Source organism: Sinohyriopsis cumingii, chromosome 15, assembly GCF_028554795.1.
Source record: "Sinohyriopsis cumingii isolate HCF-2022 chromosome 15, ASM2855479v2, whole genome shotgun sequence".
Taxonomy (NCBI): domain Eukaryota; kingdom Metazoa; phylum Mollusca; class Bivalvia; order Unionida; family Unionidae; genus Sinohyriopsis; species Sinohyriopsis cumingii.
In genome coordinates this window covers 28,763,873-28,788,172 of record NC_142975.1, presented here as the reverse complement: position 1 = coordinate 28,788,172, position 24,300 = coordinate 28,763,873, and the positions used below count along the sequence as shown (strand labels likewise).

The 24,300-nt window shown below is 35.2% G+C and overlaps 1 long non-coding RNA gene across 3 annotated transcripts; it reads left to right on the top strand.

The window, feature by feature from the left end:
* Positions 1 to 865: 865 nt before the first annotated feature.
* On the top strand, positions 866 to 17,803 carry LOC149781462 (uncharacterized). 3 transcript variants are annotated; one of them, XR_016414724.1, is made up of 7 exons: positions 866 to 2,769; positions 4,669 to 4,755; positions 8,423 to 8,517; positions 9,681 to 9,760; positions 10,081 to 10,191; positions 11,986 to 16,468; positions 16,958 to 17,803. It is a non-coding gene; the product is annotated as an uncharacterized LOC149781462 (long non-coding RNA). The 3 variants fall into 3 exon arrangements; XR_016414722.1 differs by having other exon boundaries at positions 11,986 to 17,803; XR_016414723.1 differs by lacking the exon at positions 9,681 to 9,760 and having other exon boundaries at positions 11,986 to 17,803.
* Positions 17,804 to 24,300: the final 6,497 nt, after the last annotated feature.

Here is a 24,300-nt window from a genome sequence, read left to right as displayed (position 1 = left end):
TCGTTGGAAACGCGGTGATAATATTTAGCTGCATCGTCAGAATAAACTTAATCCCAGCAACATCCTGACTGATGTTGATCGACTTCAAATTCTGATTGGTGGGAGACGAGATGGTGGCAATTCCCACGAAATCATCAACGAAGAAGTGCTATTTGTCAGCTTATATTTATCGATGGCGTCCTGGACAGTAGTGTCTGTCGGTTACTGATAGATGAAATTCACGAACATTGCTTCAGTGAGTGATCAATTAGATCGGCAATAACAAAATAATATGATTATACACAATGCCCAACGCAGACCTGAAGCGTCAGGGTGATAAATTCACGATTACCGGTTTATAAAATGATTTACGGAGACGGACTCGGCGATGTAGTTCAAGGTTTATTTAGAAGGATAGCCCCAAAATCTATTCCGATTGCAAAAACAATTAGGTAAGAAAGCCATAGAAGTTGTTCGTGCTAAGGCTATTGGCACCGTTGGTAATCTTGCTGGTAAAGCATTCTCTGCGGTCAAAGACAGACTCGTTCGATAAGCGGCGAAATACACTGCCAGTAAAACGGCCCATCACCGAAGTAAGCAAATCAGTAAAACTGCCCAGTACCGAGTGATGTCACCATATGTCAGCAAGGAAAAGTCATGCAGCAAATGAGCGGTTGAAAGAAATATTTGGAGAGCCATCACTGAAAAAAGAAGCTGCATCTGACATAGAAGAAAACATAACAGCAAACGAATTCTAATAATAATATTCAAGACTGTATCTATCTGATCCAGCATTTGACATTGACGGACCAATATTCAAGGATGACTCTGTTCGTGATTATCAATATTTTCCTTATGAAGCACGAACACCAGACCACCTTGGACGAATCGAATGACAAGTCCAAGATACGTCAAGATACTTCTTGCCCGCCGAGGTATTTAATGAAGTTCACGGTAAACGTGTGAAAAATAACGACACCGCATATGCAGTAAATGAACGATGTGGATTCGTTAACAATGGTATAATGGTGTTGTTTAACAGTGCCAGATATATAATAGATGGTAGAGAAATCGCTGCGTGCAAAATACAGCGATGACCATGTACGGTCCGCAGGTCCATCCATGATGTTCACGAAGGACGTTACTGACGTTCCTGACGATAGGCAGCATCTCATGGTGCAAATAACGCAGGTCAGCGCCGTTGATCTTCAATCAGCTGCAATGACACCTCTACCAACAGTTTCTTTGTGACACTACAGAGTGCTAATCGAGAATAATTCAACCTGGGATTTTCAGCAGAGCGATCTCAGCTTAACGCCGGTGGTGGATTTTCATGTGTGATATCACTGTCACATATCTTCGGATTTTGTAGACAGGTTAGACAAGTTTTCTTTGGAGAAAAACATACAGTTGCACTGGTTCGAAGAGTCACAGACATCCATGCTATCTGGCGTGCTGAGATTGGTGGGAATGGTGCTGTAAAGTAACACTAACAAAACTAGCATTATGGATGCCAATGACGACACCGTCGTTGACTGAAGAACAACGATTATTGTCGTTCATGAATGATGGCGTCAATTCAATACTGTCTGGTGACAATGACCACATACATAGCTCCAGGCACAGCAGGAACATTTTCATGGCAGATCGCATCGCAACAGGAAATTTCCGCACCCTGACACATATTTGTGGTATTTGAGCGCGACACCAGGTATAACGATCAGACAATAAACCCAATGGTATATGACAGTTTAGCGGTGTATACGATGTCTACAATTATCAATGCCAGATATATATAGATATTCAGAACAATGCTAAGACATAATACTGAATTTTGACCAAAACAATGCTGATTCAATGAGATTCATGGGGCGTGATCAGAATGTCGACTCCGGCCTTTAGATATCTCGGCGGATTTCTCGACGTTGTATCCGATTTATTATGTCTCGTTGGAACATCTAGATTTATTCAGATAGTCAGTCGTTGACGTACACGTGCGAGCAACTGTTGGTCATGCTGCAGATGATAGTTATAGAGCAAGTATTGTTATGTAGTCACATAAAACAACGTTGCTTGAAGGTGTTGGTGGACAATGAGAATAATTGATGCACCCGTAGAAAACATGTGAATATTTTCCAAACATGTAAGTCTTTTCCGACCATGTAATTAGTTCATTCATGACGTTATAGTATCATATAATTACATCAATGTTTTTCTGACACCTGGTCAGATTTGAAAACCTCTATCCGCATCAAAGAAAAATTCCGGAGCAAAACTAACTCTGCAATCAGCAACGTTGCAAGGTCAAAAAACTTAGCGTTGACTCAACGTCAACTTAAACACTACAAAGACGCCCAAGAAAATCTAGAACTGATGTGAGACTTGATCTTTCCGCGAATGCGATCAACGACAAAACAAAACCGGGTGGTATATTTTCGTTTCTGTCTAACATTAACAGGTACGCGGTATGGTTGTTGTTTGTAAGAATCAGCAAGGGCGGTTAAAAACGAGCAATATCCTGTAGTCAGATATTATTTAGCTAGTTCCGTGCGCAACCGAAGATAACTTAGTGGTGTTTACTAAAACCGGTAAAATTAAAAACTCTGATGAATCACTTAGAACAATCATGATGGAGATTACATGACCTAATAGAAACATTGGAAATATAATGTATGGCGATCTCACTATGAGCAGAAATACAATTATCATTGCCAGGGAACCAAAATCAGGCGATGACGTGGCAACAAATATACGTGGACAACAACAACACCACAATCCGAACTGAGATCAGTAAGTACGTTGCTATAACATAGGTGTAGTACAACAACATCCCTATGACGACTTCCTCAATTTTAATAAATGATGGATTGACACGTTCAGATATGAATATGCCAATCACGCAATTGTCTTTACACATTTTCGTAAAAACATAAATAGGACCCTAGGTAATTTCTTTTGTAATCCAAATATTTCCTTTCTCTCTCTAATATTTTCATTTATACTTACGACTGCTCCGGTGGCCTAGTGGTTAGAGCGTCCGCCTCGGATGCGGGAGGTGGCGGGTTCGAAACTCGGCCGAGTCATAACAAAGACTTACAAAAATGGTACTAACAGCTTCCTCGCTTGGCGTTCAGCATAAGAGGTTAGTGTTAGGACTGGTCGGCCTGGTGTCAGGATAATGTGACTGGGCGGGACATCATGCTACATGTCTGCATGGTTTAATACCAATTTTCGTCATATTCGTAATACGATAGCCTAGTAGATGAAAAACCCGGGAAAACACCGAGAAGAACCACCTACACACAAGAAGCTACTGGCAAGCTTTATCATGTACCCATATTGGCCCACGCACACAGTGGTGAGACGGAACGGATCCATAATGGTGAGCGCCTTATACCACTGGGCCACACACCTCCCACCCCCGGTAGATGCATGAATGGATGGATGGATGAACTGACTGACTGACAGACAGACAGACAGTCAGTCAGTCAGTCAGCCAGTCAGATAGATAGATAGATAGATAGATAGATCCATCGATCGATCGATCGATAGATACATAGATAGATAGATAGATAGATAGATAGATAGATATGCATGGATGAGTATCCTTTGAATACAATACAAAGGAAAGAAACAATCATATAATTTGACTTGTAATATGTTTTGTTGAATATCGCAATTATAAAACGTACGAGTTAAGGTTATTAGGATCTTTGCCAAAATTATGTAAAGTTTTTAATTTTTTCTTTTGTAAATTTACAAGTCCTTCTATATTTGTAGAGGATGAGTTTTCAAACTCACTGTCATTGGTTTCGGTATAAAATGATGGTCAAATCAGTATACAGACGTAAATGATTACTGTACCCAAAGTGTGAAACAGTACACCATAAATCCGACTGTCTAAATATAACGATTTTGAAATATTTAAAGCGAAATATACTTGAACATCAACAGACGACAAAAGTGAAGATACATAAAGGAGGTTCAATGAAGTCAGGAATTTATAGATTTTCCTTTGTGTTTCAAACTTATGGTTGATTAAAGGTTCAAAGAATTGTGTCCGTTGACGCCAAAAGTTTAAATTCATACCCACATTCCCTGGTATCGTTATTTTACACTATTTGTTGCTATTTTGCAACTTCTTCATGCTATGAGATTCACACACACACACACACAGATACATATATATAAATCTGTTACAGCACCACAAATATTCCTCTTGTCGGATAGTGTTGACTAGAAATGAAAATCCAGATTATTGCATTTTGCCAGTCATTGCATGTTTAACTAACTAGATATAAATGGGGAGATAACATGTTTTGTATTTGCAGTTGTTGAATAGAAATCGCACAATCTATTTGGCTGAATGTAAGAATCTTGATTTTTTAAGTATGTTTATCAGGCGAATCGGGATATGCTTAATTATTTTGCGATTTAGTTTTATTGTTCTTTACTAGCATCATATTATCATTATTATTATTATTATTATTATTACTATTATTATTATTATTATTATTACTATTATTATTATTGTTATTATTATTATTACTAAATTTTAATAACTTGTTTCACTCCTTATTCTTTTACACTTTCTTTCTTACATTCTTTGCCATCTCAGTACTAATTGTTTAGTCATTCTTTCATGCTGTAAAAGAAGTGCATCTTAACACATTTTTCTTTGCATTACAGACGGACTATCTGTTCCCCAATGCACGAATTATGATTATGTGGAGAAACAAGCAGGCAGGGTTGTTGGGATAAATTATGACCGGATGGGTATATTGTTTTTATGCTTGTACACAAACTTGGCTTAAAATAGCTTTTAAACTCATTTATTCTGGTGATAAATAATTCCTACCTTTTCACCGCACGCCGCTACTAATACAAATCTGTGTTTATCTACCGGATGGTGTAAGTAAAAAGTCAGGTTAGATTAAGACTAAAGATAATCTATGTCATGGCTGGACATTTTAATGCTCCGTTTGATAAATTACAAGGCTCACGCGAAGTTCTAAGCAGTCTTAATATCCTATTAAAAAAATCTGTTTGCATGTTATAAACCTAAGATAACTTTTTATACTACCGATAAGTCTTTAACCTGGTAACCCATTGTCACGCGGTAGTGGAGGCCAATCATGACATAATGTGAAAGAAATAATCTGAGCGGTAAATACGCTCAAATGCTCCATATCAAAATTATAGATAATGTTATGTATTGCACCTTCCGAAAATCATCATAGGATCACAAACACATTACTTTTTACGTTTCTAAAGCAACACTGGGGAAGAAATAGTGTTGAAGTGAGTGTTCTCATTTTACACGCTGAGAAGATATTGATCCCACTTAAGACATATATTTAAAAAAACGTCGAGTGAGTATATATATATATATATAAAGTTTAAACTGAACTCTAAATGTCTGAAGGTGTCTGCAGTATAATAGCCGAAATAATGCACTCTCATAGAATCGTTTCGATACCCATAATTTCTTCTACTTTTCACGTTCCGCTTACATCACACATTTATATATATATATATATATATATATATATATATATATATATATATATATATATATATATATATATATATATATATATATATATATATATATATATATTACACTGGACAACAAATTTTTACAAAAGTCATGTTACTGAAATAAAATTAGTCAATTCTTATCAATTTTTATGTGCTGAACACGAATATGACAGTCAAATTGCAAAATTGGCTCTAGTTTTTTTGTAATCTGCAAGAAATTAATGTTTACATAACGAAATGCATTCCAATAGTAAAAGGTCAACTGTAATAGCCTACCTATAAAAAATCAAGTCATTGACTACATCTTAGATTTCTTCGCCTGTCTCTTGTACAGCTGTTCGGGAGCATCTCTGAGGAGTGTCCAGCAGTAGTCAGCCAGCATTGTAGTGGACCATTTTCCCTGGTATCTTTGTTCCATTGTTGCGATATCTTGATGAAAACGTTCGCCGTGTTCATCACTAACAATACCACAGTTGCTAGGAAAGAAATCCAAATGGGAATGAAGGAAGTGAATCTTTAGAGACATATTGCAGCCAAGTTTCTTATACTTCATCAACATGTCTTCTACTAGTTCCTTATAGTTTTCTGCCCTAACATTTCCGAGGAAGTTTGTAGAAACTAGGCGAAAAGCATTCCATGCTTGTTTCGCGTCACCTTCCAGCAAGTTGTTAAACCGGTCATCTTTGAAAAGCTCTCGAATCTGAGGACCCACAAAAACTCCCTCTTTAATCTTTGCTTCGCTGAGTCGAGGGAATTTTTCATGCAGGTATCGGAATGCTGGCAAAGTCCGGTCAATGGCTTTCACGAAGTTCTTCATCAAACCTAGTTTGATGTGAAGGGGTGGTAGCAAGATTTTCTGAGCCTCAACCAGAGCTGGGTGTTGGATATTCTTCTCTCCAATGGCTACATTCTGCCTGTGAGTCCATTCCTTCCTCATGTAGTGCATTTCCCTTGCTCGGCTATCCCACTCGCATAAGAAACACATGTATTTTGCATATCCTTGCTGCAGTCCCATTAAAAGGGCAACTACCTTCAAATCACCACAGAGGTGCCAGCTGTACTTGTTATACTCAATGGAATTCAGTAGCTGCCTTAAGTTATCGTATGTCTCTTTCATGTGGACAGCATACGCTACTGGAATAGATGGAAGAATGTTTCCATTGTGCAAAAGCACAGCCTTGAGACTCAGTTTCGAAGAGTCCACAAATAGTCTCCATTCTTGTGGGTCATGAGTGATTTTTAAAGCATTCATGAGGCCCTCAATATCGGAACAGAATATCAGATTACTTTCCTTTCTGAAGAAAGGCTCCAATTGCTGGTGGCGCTTTCGATATGCAGTAATTGTGACATCTTCTTCTAGAAGATTCCATTGTTGGAGTCTTGATCCTAGCAATTCTGCCTTGTTCTTTGATAAGTCCAAATCACGAATCAGGTCATTTAGTTCTTCCTGTGTTATTCTGTGTGGGGTTGATGATGCACCACAGTGAAAATCTGGATCACTGCATGCTGATGGACCAGGAGAAGAACAGGTCGACTCACCTTTGTCTTCGTCAGATGAATCAAGAGAATATTCTGCTGGAGGTTCTGGAATAGGAAGTCCCTCACCATGTGGAACTGGTCTCAATGCAGACGGAATGTTTGGGTAGACTATTCTCGACTTCTTTCGCTTCGTTATTCCGCCGGAAAGAGGAGGAACCAAGCAGAAGTAACAGTCATTTAGGTGGTTGCTTGGCTCTCTCCACACCATTGGGACTGCAAACGGCATTGATGACCTTTTGCAATTCAACCACTGTGAAAGCTGTGTTGTACATGTAGCACAGCATATATGCGGAGCCCAAGGCTTGTCTTGGTCACCAACCTTGCATCCGAAGTAAAGATGATATGCCTTCTTCACTTGAGAATTGATACTTTTCTTCTGGTTGGCAAATGTCACTTCCCCACAAATATAGCAAAAATTGTCCGCGGTATTAACACACTTTCGAGGCATTACTGTTCTTTATTGTACGTAAATGGATAAAATAATAAGTTTTATGTAACAGTAGCTTGAACTGTCTCGCACAACGTCTAAAATATTTTAAATGCTGAACCTATCTGATTGGGCTTTATATAGTACACTGCTTACGTCAGCTTCAGCAGCCGCCTGGCATTAGTATAATAGGCCTACACATGTATAGTACACTGCTGACGTCAACTTACTTCAGCAGCCGCATGGCATTAGTATTGCATTGCATCAGAAAATGATGCAATCAACTGTGGATGATGTGAGCATGATGGTATTATGCAATGTTACATCATTATTCCGGATGTTGCTGCAGTCCTACTGGAGAAATTTACACAGTGAAACATAGAAAATGAGGTATATGAATATCTTCAAAACGAGAGCCAATACAAATTTGTCACGGTTATATTCGTGTTCGGCACACCAAAATACTACAGATTAGGGCCTTTTCAAGTCAGTAATGATTTCACTGTTGACCAGTGTTATGTACGCTGTATCAAGAAATACCACGAGATGTATACATTTTTCATTAAAAGGAATCGAGGCTTGCCCGAGTTTCATTTTAATGAAAAGTTTATACAACGAGTGGTGTAGCATTGATACAGCATACATACTATACTATACATATATTTTATTTATGCCACATCAAAGTTTTTATTTTATGTGGGAGATAAAACTGACGGTCACAAACAGTGCACTTTAGGGGAGTGAACTCTTCACAACCCCTCGCATGTATGTACGCTCAAAGAAGAAGTTCTGTAGTGATTCATAATTTCCTGTACACTTCATTCATATTAATTCCTATATGTTTCTTTAGCAATATTAAACGAAATGAAAACACAAGGTAGATAGTTAACATTCAAAATATTTTTAATAATGTGCATGCAAACATTGAATTTGCAGCGTTCGTTGTCATGAACAGTAACAGGGCGGCCATTTGCATCTAGAGCAACAGTACTATTCGAGCCAGAAACATCAAAATAATGAAGTAACAACAGGTAATTAAACAATTTAACCTTAACCACATTTCATTGATATCGTGTATGTCCATATTTCGCTATTTCTACTGACTGTCAGTGTCACTTTCAATAATTCTCCTACGTTTCTGCTGTGTGGGCCCTGTTGGAGAATTCGCCTGTTGAAAGTTGACCCAGTTGGGGATCTCGTTCATGTTTTCCGTTAGGTTCATAACAAATATATTTTGTACGGTGATGTTTGATCCGTAGAATGGGTTGCTCATAATCTTATTCTGCTGAATATTACACGTTTGGGAACTTGATATACTGCAGACTGCTGCTGTGCAGTTGGAAATTTATTTGTTGTGGGTGTGGGGCTTGACATCATCATTACTTGGGTGGCCGGTGTTGCTCAGGTAATTGGAGTATGTCTGTTGTTGTTTTTCACTAATGTTTGAGTAGCTGTTTATAGACTACGTTTTTGAAATTTGCATGATAGCAGTTGGGGGGGGGGGGGAATGTTTATGTCTCTTAACTACTTTCGGCTAATTGTGTTTGTTAATTTCTTTCTTTCTGTATTTCTATAATATTTGCATTTCTTTTTTTTTTCCATGATCCCTCCAAGTTTGTTAATTCCAACGACTTGTTTCCTAAACCATTTTGGGTTTGTCGCTGAGATTGGCATAGTGTTGGGCGCAATATATAAAACATCTTCACGTTGAAAATATTCTGCTGGTCTTAGCTCAGCATACCGTTTGTAGATAGCAAGTGGATATCTATTTTAGTTGTTTTTGTTTTCATACATCTTAGGATTAATATCCCTGAAGTCCTTGACATTGTCCCCTATTTTTGTTTTTGTCTGCCTTCTTTGAGTTTAAGATACTCGAGGCCATTCACATCTGTCTTTAGTGTAACATCCCCCCATTTCAGATTGTAATGTTCAGTCACTCCCCTCAAACCAAAATGTACAGAGTTGTTAAACCACCATGTGTTAACAATGGCTTCAGGTGTTTCCATCCCCATTAGTATTTTTTACTATACAAGGCATTTATTTCTTCGTCTGTGATCGGTTGACTCCGATTGGGTTTATTTCCTTTTCCTTCAGATTTTAAATCTTTTTGGGAAGCTCGAAGAGCTTCCCTTGTTAATGCAAAATTTGTGTCTATTCCTTTCATGATTGTACTTGCATATTTCTTGATTTTAAGGTGGCGATGATGCTTCTTAAGCTGTTCGGTTCAAACTCAGATCCATCTTTTCTCTTAACACAGAGTATAAAACCAGCCAGGTGTGTATCCAATTCAGATGGGTGTATCTTGTGTAAATTTCTGAATTCATTTTTTGGCTGCAAGAATTCTGTCACTAGCCTTACATCAAAAAAGTGTCTTTTTTAAAGTGTTTGCGTTCTGCTTACTTTCTATAAATTTCAGTATATCATCAGGCTCATGGTGTACAAATCTGTCGTCCCTAACACAATGATCATTTTCATTTACAAATATATCAGCCATGTCTCTGTCAATTTCTCCAGTTAACTCACAGTTTAGTAGATTGCATGTTGCTTCATCATCTTGCTCCTGATCTAATGTCATTGTTTTCTTTTTTCCACAGAGTTGCAGTATTTGATTTTTGCTAGAGGGAGAGACTGGAAACAGCAGTGTTGACAGAGATGACAGCAGACGGCACAGGGTGGAGCTCAATAATATTTATTTCCTGGATTAAGTATGGTTTTTTTTTGTTGGTATAAAAATGTAAGTTTTTATAAAAAATATTTTACAAGAAAATCATTTTCTTGTTATTTTTTCTTTTTTAAATGTAATAGTACAAGGAATTCATATCCACGTTTAGAGAGTATAATAGCTATAAAAACATGTTCATTATGCGTATTCATACGCCATGGGCAAATCACAATTTCATATGCCAATACTATTGGTATATCAAGTTGCTTTATGCCAACACTTCAAAGGCCATGTTATGTTTGATGTATGTGGTGTATATAGTGTATATATATATATATATATATATATATATATATATATATATATATATATATATATATATATATATATATATATATATATATGATTAGAGGAAACGAATGCACAGATAGTGATGTTTCGCAAACAAAATGTTTATAAGAAATATATATTCAAAGGGCACGTTTTCCTTCGCACATAATGGGTCATGGAACAGGGCAGTGTCTATTAAAAAATTTAGTTGACTTTTCATATGATAACTCACCAAACACGATCAATTATCTTTTCAAGAAACGTTAAATTATTTTTCAACGTATTTTATTAAAGGAAGAATTAAGTTGCATTGATAACGTGGACACGTGCTAAGGACTGCATTATCAATGAACAATACTTGACAAGAACGAGACAATGAGCACAGAGACTGTCTTTTATATTTAAACATTTACAATAATTCATGATATAGCTAAGTGTCTTTAATGAGTCTTTTCACGTACTGAAGTGACCAATTTTACATATTTACGATCTGGACACCCTGTACTACCATATTCTTGTATTGATATTCTAATTGCTTTACTGGCCGTACGATTCGCATTGCATGTATATGTTTATTTTATAATATCACGACATATTTTATTCTGTAGAAAAGATCTTTGTTGTATATATCTGACAATTAGGGTAAATTTAGTATCGGTTTGATGTTGTTTGGTACTGTTGCCATGAAATTATAGTACTCATTAAGGGTCAGCAACTGCTAAGTCTCTGTCTCTGTCTAAGTCAATGTATATAAGTCTTACACTCACACGCTCATATGTAACTGCAATACATCTGGAAATTTATACAAATATAAATACTGTTTCGTGTTTAATAAAGTATGTATGAAGAAATATTTAAATACGCAAATGCAAATGCGTTTGGACTTGTGTAGTTTTAGTTTTACTTGTTTTGTATAAACGTATAAAACTACTGCATAGTTTGAAAAATGTCCTAATAAGTACTTTTTTTGAAACCCGCGTAGACACGTTTTGGAGAGAGCTTAAATGAAAGATAACTAATTCAAGATCTTTATTTCATAGCAGAGAACGTTGAAATACTGACGCAAGCGCGAATTCTTCTCATAATAAACGAAGACATGAAATTATTCAGAAAGCCATTAGCTGGATTGGTCAAAGATAACATGTATTGATGTGGATAAAATAGTAATCTATCTACTCATATTGATTTTTGAGGTAATAATTAATTTATTTGGTTCGTATTATTATGATTTGAATATGACGAACAGGTAGAATTAGTGCATTGTATATGCTCATAAAATACTAGATAATCATGTATTCGCTTACATGTAAAGCTTGATTGGCTATATTTCATAAAGATTGATCACGGCTTAAGCTAAAAATTCTTTCAGGAGGAATGTAGCAAATCTAAATCAATATTAATGAATTAAATTTCTGCAAAAGACCATTAACGTGCCTTTTATTGCTGAAACTTTGATCCAAATTTATTCATATCAATTCTTTTTAGAGGCTTTTTCTTCTATTTACAGACATCGATAAGGAGGCGAGACATATTATTCGATGTTTAAACACAGAACACGACTCTTACCAGAACTGGGGAGTAACGTTCTCTGATGGGCAGCTTGAAATTACTATATCGGGAGTATTACTGGTTCAGCAGCCGCGTTGCTTTTCAAGATACAAACTCTACATTTGAGACCGACGATTTTGCGTTTTAAAACGCTGTATTTCGAAAGTCAGCAGAATACAAGTTAAGAGAAGATTCGAAACTGGCCCAGGCCAGAAAGACACGATGCAAGTTCAAATCCGGATTTACATATCGCAGTATTTTCATGAGCGATATCGCCTACTTAAAGCATGGTGAAATAATAATTACTAAAGTTTCTCACCCAGAAATGTTATCGTTAACCCAATATTACTCATTTATTGAGGTACATTTGTTCTGAACATACGTTTGAATTTCATTTTGGTTGTTACTTTCATATATTCTAGTGTTGCTATTTTGTCCTGTAGGCAATACAGGTTACTTAAGTATGCTGTATGAGTAGATTTGTAGCTTATGATGTCATATATGATCACTATTAAAATCAATGCTAACTATTTAATAGATATCATTTCTTCAAGTAATATGATATCACATGGTAGTAATTTGGTATGGAATTTACGAGACAAGCTGTGTAATTTTATATGCAATAAGCTGCCGGTAGTTTTCCAGTTATTTATATTTACTGGAGCAGTCGCTCAATGTTGAGTGCAAGAGCAAGCGCAGGGAAAAGATGAAAGTGGCAGAGCAAATTAAAGTAATATTCTCATGTATACGCAATACATAGAAGCACAATACAATACTGAAATGTAAGTGGGTTCAAAGTGGCAACAACATATTTCACTGATTTTACAAGGTTGGATGGGATAAACTTAGAATAAAGGCTAGTTGTGTTGAAGAATAACATTCAATAGAGCTAAAATATTAGTTTATTGATTTCAAACATGGTAAAGATATGCCACAATCTTTAATGTTATATTACATTTCATGATAAGTATTGTATAACTGAGAGTTCTGAAACAATCGTATTTACCAGCAGCTTATTGTTCTATAAGTTAAAATGTATATACTGCTAAGAAAATATTTCTATACCACTAATATGTTTAATGTCCATGTCCTTGGGTTGCAGAATATGATTTTGCCGCTTTATCTAATGATACTCAGTACGAAACAATATCAGTCAGTCTGTTTTGCAATATTTTAGCTCTCAACCACATACGATAACAATTATGATAACCAAACAAATTAAACGAAGAAACATTACTACTACTGCTGAATAGATTATACAAAATACTAGCATCCCTGGATGGTAGTATATATTGCTTGTGTCTTTTACGTTGATAATCAAAACCATTTATTTATTTTGAAAGCATATGTACCTTAATATACATCTACATGCACATACGTGGTTGCAATTATACACAATGGCACAAACCGCACTGCATTTCGGTATACAGTTCTTAGAGAAGTGATATGCGCAGTTTAACATTCTGTTTGCGAGATTTTAAGGGTTCAAACGTGTGCTCAACGAGAGTTTCATTACAAAACAATATATAGGGATACAAATGTGACTTGTTTTATTCCTAGATTCAAACGATATACCATATATTGTTTTAGAAAAGAGGCTGATTTACATCTCACATTCAAGAAAGATAAAACAAAACATTGAAGACTGTATTGATTTTGAAGCCAAGATACAGAATGTGGAGCTTTTCAATGATCATCCTTATTATGTGCTCTTGGACAACATAAATATTAAAGCAATCAGCTAAAACTGAATTGTACCTTTGGCACCGTTAAATCTAACTAATGTAGTTTTACATCGTGGTAAGCTCAATGTGACTAAAGATGAAAAATCTGATTGCAATGATTATAATATAGACTGAATGCACAAAATTGTTTCGATTAAATATCAATCCCCAATCCAACTTTCCTGATGCAAAACAATATACCGCATAAAGAGACGATGCAAAAATGGTAATCTGAGCGAGAGAGCTTCTGTGGATAAATTAGATGTGTGGTTATATAGCTTTTACTGGTAGAGATGTTGGAATATCTGTATGAGTGATAATACAATGGTACGCACTATAATCAAAGGTTTAGGAGAATATTACGTGTTTTGATTATCTTACACAACAAGGACAGAAAGCAATGGACACTATAATTAGTTAAAATGAACTCGCCTGAAAGACAAAGCGTATAAACCATTAGCAACCGATGCAAAGATAAAGTTGCTGCAACAATAAAAACGAGCATGCGAACAGACGCAGTAAGGTTACAAATTTTAAGGGAAGTATAATATACTCTTAAAGGGGGTTACACTTGTATGGATAAATCATTAATGCGAAACCGCACGCTAAAACATTAAGGAATGTATCATGCAGAGGCAATGGGAGGAAAATGTCTTGCTTATAGAGGAAACAAAAGAATGGGCAACATTACCTGGTCTGGAGCGATATCGAACTGGTATCATCCAAGTCGTGGGTACAGAACTCCAATCATTTAATAATAGAGGCTATTACATCTTTTCAGTCTGCCACAACTCAATTCTCATTGGATAATTCACGTTTTGGCATAGAGCAATGTTCATTGACTAAGAGTTCAACGTGACACATTGAATGCAGTATTGTAGGATTAATTTCACAAACTTTGAAAACAGTTGTCTTTTTGTCATCGTTTTTCATCTCCACTGCTCGAATCGTACAGTTCTTGTAAATTAATTTTATCTATGAAAAAGAGGAATTGTAATTTGATAGTAATTATAACTTTGGATTACCTTTCAAGAAATTTTAATAATTTATTGTCATGCACACAAAATATAATGTGTATTTATTGTAATGCACACAAAATATATTCCTCTTACATTAATTCGCTACACTTACAATTTTATGTTTCAAGTAATCAAATACTTAATTGATTAATTTAACAATTCACTATTGTGTTACACTGATTATTAAAGAGCTTTTCACTGAGGATTTGTGCTGTTTTTTAAATCGTGTGGTCCAGAACATCTTGAAGGTTAAAACAAACAAATGCTGTCTGACTAATAATGCACCACGAATACCTGGTAATACCATACTACATTCTCACTTGTAAATGTCACTGAAAATAATATATACAGACTATTTCGTTCAAATAGGCAATGGTTAAGGTCATTCCGTTTGCATGTTCATTAATTCATTGCTCTCCTTCCAAACTGTTTGTATCTATTCGATATATAAAATTCTTGACAGTGTTCATGTCTTATATTAAATATTTTGAAGTTAGGTTTATCTTAGCTTTCTGGTGAATACAAACCAACACCTAAGTTAAAACAGAGAAGATTATTCTGTTGTCAGTTTCTTTTCCAAATACAAATTTTATTACGTCTACTGATATTTTTTTTCAAATGCTTGTCAATGAAGGCAGAACATTTAACTCTCTTTAAATTACATAAATATTTATATTAAGTGAATACATAGTCAAAACAGCAAACACGATATACATAGCGTGACAACATCAAAAAATTGTCACATTTTCCTCGCTCAATGTGAATCCACTCTAATTATACATGCAGGAAAACAAAGATACCTACATACATTGCATCCAGTCAATCGAAGCATATCTCTTTATAGCAAGTGCAGTTCTATGTAGAGCTCAAGAACGAAGAGCTATCTAAATAGTCTTAACATTTTCCATTCGTTCTCATCAATTATGCTTTTGCAAATATCTTTTATCTAGTGGCGTCACACATCAAGATAAAATGAAATATAAAATATAATGTGTTTTTATTGTAATGCACACAAAATATATTCCTCTTGTGACCCCCTCCGCCCTTTTAGTATCATTTTAACGGCCCGAACACTCGACACGTGTAATCTAAGCAAATCATAGATGTATGGCATTGTTGTACAACACAGTTTGTAAACAAGTCCAAGTTGCACATTTTATGGTTTGCAAATCCCCACAACACATATCCTCAATGGCAGCACACTGTCACCCATCTCCACCTAAAATAGACACAACCAACAGTCCTGGTGTATATGATACTCATATCTGTAATGATTTCACATGTCAAGTTCGGTTCGTAAAACTCCTATAGTATTACTTATGATACATTCTATATCACATTAATAAATTATTTAAACCTTCTGCGTCTACGTCCTTACACCCCGTATGAATATTCAAAGAATAAAATCCATTCAATGATACTGTACGAACAGATACTTATGACTTTTCAATTGATGGCATAAATTGGTGATAGTCCATGTCTGACCTATTTAGTTCATAGATAAAGAGCTTTTGGGCCAAATAAGAGATAAAGATGTCTTTGATATTTTTGAGTCACATAACAGCTATGTCATAAGAAAATTAAAATAAATCTGAAACGTGCTAACAGTGGAATGGCGGAGATGTGATTATTGTCTTTGTTTAGTCAGCAGTTTCTGAGGCTGGCGATGGGCTGAAAGACTGAGTTGCACTGAATATAGGTAAACTTGCAGCCAACCGTTTTGGAAGAGAATTATTGAGACTGAAATACTTATGATGAACACACATTTGAAATCAGATGGAACGTAAAATATTCTGTTTATAAAAACAGTTTTCACATGTCACACAAACGGTTAAAAGACAAAAGGATCCTTTCGCATTCATAAGAAACACGTCTCGTATGAATGTACCATTTGAATTTCTTTTCTTCTTGATATTATAGTATCGGTTAATTGTACGATGTGTTGATATGAAAAATAGTCTGTTTGCTTATTTAGCTGTGAAGATATGTATATTGAAGTAGAAAGTTAATGGTAATATGTTGTTAAATGATTTTCTGCAATGGTTATAAATTTGTATTTCTGTATATTGCGTATGACCAATCGGATGTACATAATTGATTATTAATAGTATTATTATTATTATTATTATTATTATTATTATTGATGTTTATTCAATATACTACGCTAGGCAGTTTGGTTTATTTGCAGCTGGCAATAGCGCGGAGTATCTGGTAGTATGTCAGGATTTCTAGCAAAGGGCAACGTGAATGGCAGGATAGCCTCGTAATTAACAACACTGATGGAAACGAAGCAGCATAGATCACAATATGGCAACAGTTTTGGAAACAAAATAACATAGTTGGCAACATTTCAACATTGTTGGAAACAGCAGCAAAGTTGGTAATAGGACAACGTGGATGGCAACAGAACAACGTATTCAACAGCAAAGCAAGCGGTTGGTAACAGAGCAACACAGTGGCGTTACAGGAAAGGGTACGAAGAGTCACTAGAATTCGATCAAAGGATGTGATAGTTGAATTATGTAATCGGATCTTGAAGAGTGAATCTGGATGTTTTATGCAAATGGTGCATATGGTTACATGAACCCTACTCATAATAAAGTTCGTACTATGGTGAAAACAAAACTCATTAGTTGTGAATGACGATGCTGATGTAGCATTTGGTCATTTCTTTTTTTGTATTCATGAAAAGTCTTGTTTCATATTTGAGTTAATGACATTATTTAATTTTACGGTCTTGTTTGGTTTTCTACTACAATATTTAGTTATCCATTTCATTATTGTATAAATATTTATGGTGTTTGGATGGCTTGTATAGACTCTAATACTTCAGTTTCATTTTACATTCGCATAATTGGTCTTTGGTGTTTTCACTTGATGTATGTCTATTCGTTTGTTTGTTCACCATGATTGGTCGAACGTTAATAGTTCAAGCTACGTAGTTTGAGCAATGGGAGGTGAGTAAATAGTACTGTCATTTTAACTCTGGCTCCTGTTTGTTTATTCAGTACAATATACACTGGGCAGTGATGAATACCTGTTGTTGTTTTCTTTTTTACCTGCAAGATATACGGTCTGAAAATACTTAGAGGAAGAATTCGTAACATTACCATAGGATAACATAAACGCTTGAAACACTTGGGAATAGCTCCGTCTCTAACCCAAATGCCATACTCCTTCACTCTAGTCATCATGATCTCCTATCACTCATTATCTGCAACACATTCCTTATTGCCCTCTCGTTTTTCATAGTAGATGTGATGGCTCAGAGAGAATGCGATATTGATTCATATCCTAATAGCTACAGTATTTATCGTGTCTACTTTCCAAGTCACCTCATATCAGTCGACTTGACATTAAACACCCTGTGTTGTGTTGTAAAAGAAACCCAACTCGCTTCTCTTCTCTTTTCGATCCACCTCTCCGGTGGTCTAGTAGTTAGAGCGTCCGCCTCGGATGCGGGAGGTGGCGGGTTCGAACCTCGGCCGAGTCATACCAAAGACTTATAAAAGTGGTACTAACAGCTGCTTCGCTAGGCGCTCAGCATTAAGAGGTTAGTGTTAGGACTGGTCGGCCTGGTGTCACATTAGACTGGGTGGGACATCATGCTACATATCTGCGGCATGATGCCCCAGTGCTAGACATCACTATAAACTGTCACACTGCAGACATCGTAGCGATAACACTGAAAATAGTTAAAGCCACGTTAAAAATCCAGATCACACACACACACACACACACACACACACACACTCTTTTTCATCCGGTCGTCAAGAGTAATACAAAAGCTTGACACATTTTATATTAACGATCTTATAAAATCAATTTCTAATTTTAAAAGAGGGACATACCTACATACACATATATACACACTATCCGATATACATTAATAGGCACATAGACACATAGTCGAATAAACCGCTGGGTAAGTGCAGACGATGATATTGCATAACCTGGTATGTATTCTAAGAGGCAAGACACTACGTTAGTTCTAATTTAAGAAATGCAACATGCATGTGACCTTTTAGTGTAAAATCTCAACAGATGGTTTAGAAGTTTATGGGTAGGCTATCCAATTTACCTAATATTTGGCACATTGAGTCGTACATTAAATAGTAATTAGGCCATTTTAATCCACCAAACTTGATGTACAGAAGATTCATTTTGAGAATAAGATAATATGTCGAATCACTTCAGATCAAATCCAGTGAGACAAGACGAAACATGCAATATCCAAAATGTACATGAGAAAATTTAATATGCCACGAAATGATTCAACTTAACACACTTTTTGATATTCAGTTTGATGATGAGTATTATTTATTGAATTTAAGAGCTGGGAGAACACGGTTCCACACGGCATCATACTGCTGTTACACTCGAGTGAAAATTTAACTAAAGAGAACAAGGCGATTATTTGCTGGTGACCAAAACCAAACATGGCCTCTGGATTCAATTTCATAAATTTCATGAACTATTTAGGTGTTCAGATGGATAGTTGTGCTGAAAAATCATCGTCGGAGTAGTATATGTTAGAACTTAGACGTCAAACTCATACGTTTGTACAAGAACGTGAAACGTTACCAAATAGTAATATCAACTAGGCATTTGTAAATTGTCATGATTGTTTTCCATACAATTTACATTTATACTTACCTCTGCTCTACAATACTCCACAAATGAATGATTGTGTAGTAATTTGTCACAAATCAACTAATGCTCTGGACGGCATGCAGTGATAGATATTTTGCTGTACGTGAGAAAGAAACAAATAAAACAAGAAATAAATTCGAACCTTTCAAGTCGTTGAAATACTATTAGCTACCAAATAACATTGGAAATAACAGTTTAATGCATGTCATTGAAGTGGGTAATAATAACATACAAAATCACGTACATAGATAACTACATGACAATAAGCATCCATAATTCAGTAACAACAAATAGCATTGAAACAATATAGTGAGCATGTTTTTCCCTGGGTTTTTTGTCCCATAAGCAGAAGACTAATTATTTTACGAGACGCGGAAGCAGTCTATTTTTGTTTGTAAAATAGTACAATAAAAACAAAATAAAGTCGAATCGCTAAATTTAATTACTCCAATTACTCAACATTTATTGGTTTGTTTTTTTTCTGAACAAACTTTTCATCTGATTATTTTTATTAACGATATTATTATTATTATTATTATTATTATTAGATATGTTTAAATCGGTCAATTGTTTCGAGACATGCCTCATCGATGATTTTTTAGTTTGACGTGTATCTTGCAGGCAGAAAGAATGAAAGAGAGAAAAAGTAAATAAATGCACCTTTCATCGTGTGTGTGTGTGTTTAGAGATACAAAAATGTTCAGTTGCACCGGAAAACCAAAATCAAAACTGCATCCAAGCTCATCATATATTGAAGTTATGTATGTTTACCAGTACTCAAAATCAGTCAGTTCAGCTTTCTATATACAATGAAAAATTTAAAAATTGTGTTGCTGGACTTCGCAGTTACATAATTGCAAGAGATAATACCAATATGAAAATAAGTGGTTAATCGCTGTTTTAATCGGAACTATCATAACCTTGCTAATCGATCAACCATGTATGTCTGTTTTTCTGTCTATCTGTCTGTCACACTGGGTAGGCGGGCTGAGGACGTGTACTTTGCTTTGACATTGTTTCATTTTATTCCCAATGTATTTGTAAATCTGAAACAAAGCTTTATTCAAAAGCAATCATTCACAAGGACCGGCGTCTAGCCAACTATTATAGGTGATCTTGATCAAAGAAAAGAAATATCGACTCTACGTTGAATTTATAAAATATCACATACGTCATTGCTTGGTTCTTGTGTGTTTGCTTTAACAAGTGCCATGAGCTGTAATATGAGAAGATAGTATTACCTGAATGAAATGTTAATGACAAATTAAATAAAACGCTTGATCTTGGGGTTCATATCCGATGAATATGTTTATCTAGGTATGATAATTACAGAGACAATGAAGATCTTCTGTGTATAATACTCGGTGAACATTATTTTTCACGACTATGAAACGATTAAAGTAAAGTCTAATATTAAAAACACAGGAACCAGATTAACTTAATCTTTTTGCAAGAAAGCATGTATTTTAATGTAGTGATCTCCTCTGTTGTCTGTATTATGATTCAGTTAATATATGATATAGGACATATTTTTGAAAAAGGATTAATGGATATCAAACAACTTTCAAGTATTATTTTCGCGAGTTTTTTTAAAATAAATATTTGCCGAATATACAAATCATTTTTCTTCATCCACTTTCTTCTAAGTATTAACCCAGTAACGAAACCACGCTGATGTACATGGGTAAATGAAGCCAGAAACATTTTTTTCTTGAATATACAATATTTCATATTTTTGTTTAAGTATTCATTAGCATACAGTTTTTCTATCTGTTTCAAACATTTTAATGAATGTCCTATAACTAAATAAATAACATGATTTTTATCTGATTTTAGTCTCTATCTACTCTAACACTGACCAAACGCATACAAAAACCAGAGTACAAGATGACCATCACAAGCGCATTATAATCTCATATGCAGTATTCTTTTGTAAATAATTCGCGTTTGTACAGTGTAACAAAACAATCCCGGTATATGGGCAAACATAACGTTAACTGACGCAAACAATCCTAATATGTTTGACAGCAAAACAACGATGGATATAACACTGTGCCTGTACGGTTGGTTTGAACTACCTAACAGTACAAACTTATGTAGTTAAACTGTAAAGAGACGAGACAAGCTATATCAGGTTACTTCTATTAAGTTTTTTTTTTTTTTTTTTTTTTTTTTTTTTTAATTTTGGTGGTATTTAGAGGCTAAAAGTGTCGCCATCCCTCTTAAGGCAAAGATGGCTTTAGCTTTTTCATCTCTGAATATCTGAGGATAGAAATGTTATGGCTAAATCAAATAAGACTTTAAATTTCAGAACCTATATCTTGTTTTGTATATTTATTTAAATGTGTTTTTTTCTCCATGATTATAAGTTATAATTGCTTTTCGTATTTGACCTTGTCCAAAATCAAGTTCATTTTCTACATGACCAGTAATTTATTAATTTAGTAAGAAGTAGTACAAATATAATGCTTTTATATAGGAGTGTGGGTTTAATATTGTGATCATTATATTTAGAAGTAAACACATTTATTGTTACCATCGAGTCTTAATAATGTAAAATAACTTTGACATGTTTGATTCAGAAAACACACACGCACATACATGTGTTTGCATTCAGAAAACACACACACACACGTACATGTGTTTGCATTCAGAAAAACAGATCTTATTTCGCGCGTCTGTCCCAAATTTATTATTATTATTATTATTATTGTTGTTGTTGTTGTTGTTGTTGTTGTTGTTATAATTATTAATAATATTTAATAACACTTTAGTGAGTTATATATATTTGAGAAACTCTATGATTGATAGTAAGTCGAAAACCCAACCCTTACCCATGAAAATAGTACCCTACAATATGCATGTCAAGGGACAGAGAGGTAGAACGATAACATCTTTCATCTATTTGCATCCCATTTTGCAACTCAATATGGGAATTCGTTTTATCGCAAGATCGAAAGCCCGAAATTAGCAAAACGCGAAAACATCCTGGCAGACATCTCTCACAAACTAAATAGTCTTCCGGGAGAAAGACTCCAAAGCAAGCTTAACCCATCCAAGTCAGAGATGGGGTTAAATGTATCTGATGCTGATAGGAATATCAGAAAATTACCTAAATGTGTAAATAATAACAATAATAATAATAATAATAATAATGAGGACTTTGTAAAGCGCCTAATCTTTAGAAGCTCTAAGAATTTTACAAGATTAGACAACACCTATGAGATAAAAAACAAATATAATGATATGATTACAAACACTAAACACCATGAAAATAGAAAACATTAAAAAAACATGCTGAGAATATTTAAGGTAGGAAACGTTATTAGGCCTTTAAGTTTGTTCTTGAAGTCGAAATAAGTGCGTTTTGAGAGTACTCTTGAATGGGATCACTGTCTTTGTGTCTAAGGTCAGTGGGTAATTTATTCCACGTTGCTGGGCCGTGGTATGCTAAAGAACGCTGTCCATATGACTGTTTTGATAGTGGGAATAATGAATATACGATTGTCAGAAGAGGAGCGTAAGTATCTTGCTGGTGTATTTACATGGGTGAGTTTGGATAGGTGTGTTTAGAGTATATAGAGTCCGTCAGTGAAACGTAGCACAGAGAACAAATTTTGTGTTTGATTCTGGATCGAATGGATAGCCAGTGTAGGGTACAGAGCAGTGGGGAAGTGTGCTCTGATCCTGGTACTCTAAGTATGATCCGAGCAGCTGTGTTTTGAACTTTTTGAAATTTTTGGAGTAGATATTGAGATGAACCAGACAGAATTGAGTTACAATAGTCCAGTCTTGAAAGTACTAATGAACACACAAGTGTTTTAGTGGCATCAACTGAAAGATATTTGCGAAGTAGCTGATGCGTATCAGCTTAAGATATGCAGCCTTGCATATGTTCATGACATGTTGGTGCAATGTGAGAGTACTGTCCAGAGTAACACCTAGTAAAATACATGTACAGGGAGAAACCTTTTTTTGCTAACGTACTGATATTTGATATAATCATATTATTATTTGTCGACAACCAGCAATAGATAATATTCCCCCGCTCCCCACGGATAGGACGACCCCCATCCACCCCCGTGAAAAGCTGTAAAACCTCGATCTGATCCAAACGATTATCTCTGTCCCTCCCTCCATCGCTCCCTCTCTGTCTGTCTGTCTCTCCGTATACTTTTGATTATTTATGTATGCGTGCATGTCACAAGAATTGTGAAATGTGGTATATTTAACAAAACTCTTAAAAATTATTTAGCATTACATTTATATATGGTTTAGAAAACAAATATTTGGTCTAAATTGCCGAATTACATTCCTCAGCACGATGTAAAAATTAAGATATTTCTTAAGCTTGTATATTTGTAAACTTGGTCTTTTGTTCTTGTAGGTTTTGGAATAGCACACGGAAAATGTTGTTGTCGCTATAATAATAGTAATTTGTGTAGGCCAACGATTGAAACTGGATACAAAGTATTTAGCATTCGATAGATAAACATATGTGAGCATACTTAACAGTTTCATCATATTAGAACGATAATGAAATATAAACGCAATATGAACGACGACGACAGTAGTCCATGACATCAACGAGAAAAATAAAATGCTAGAGAGATAGAAGTTACACATTAGCACCACACGATAAACCTTTATATTCTTCATGTTCAGGTTTATTCATACGTTTCGGTCACGGCTTAATTGATTATACGTTACTGCTTGATGTCTGCGCCATCGTTGAACAAAAACAGAGTCTTACCGGTCTTTATCATCCGGCCACAACAGAAAATACATTTAATGGATATAAAGATAATGAATACATCGACGATATGGGAAACAAAGAAGACGCACAGCTTGGTCGTAAGGCAAATTCACTTTTAGATA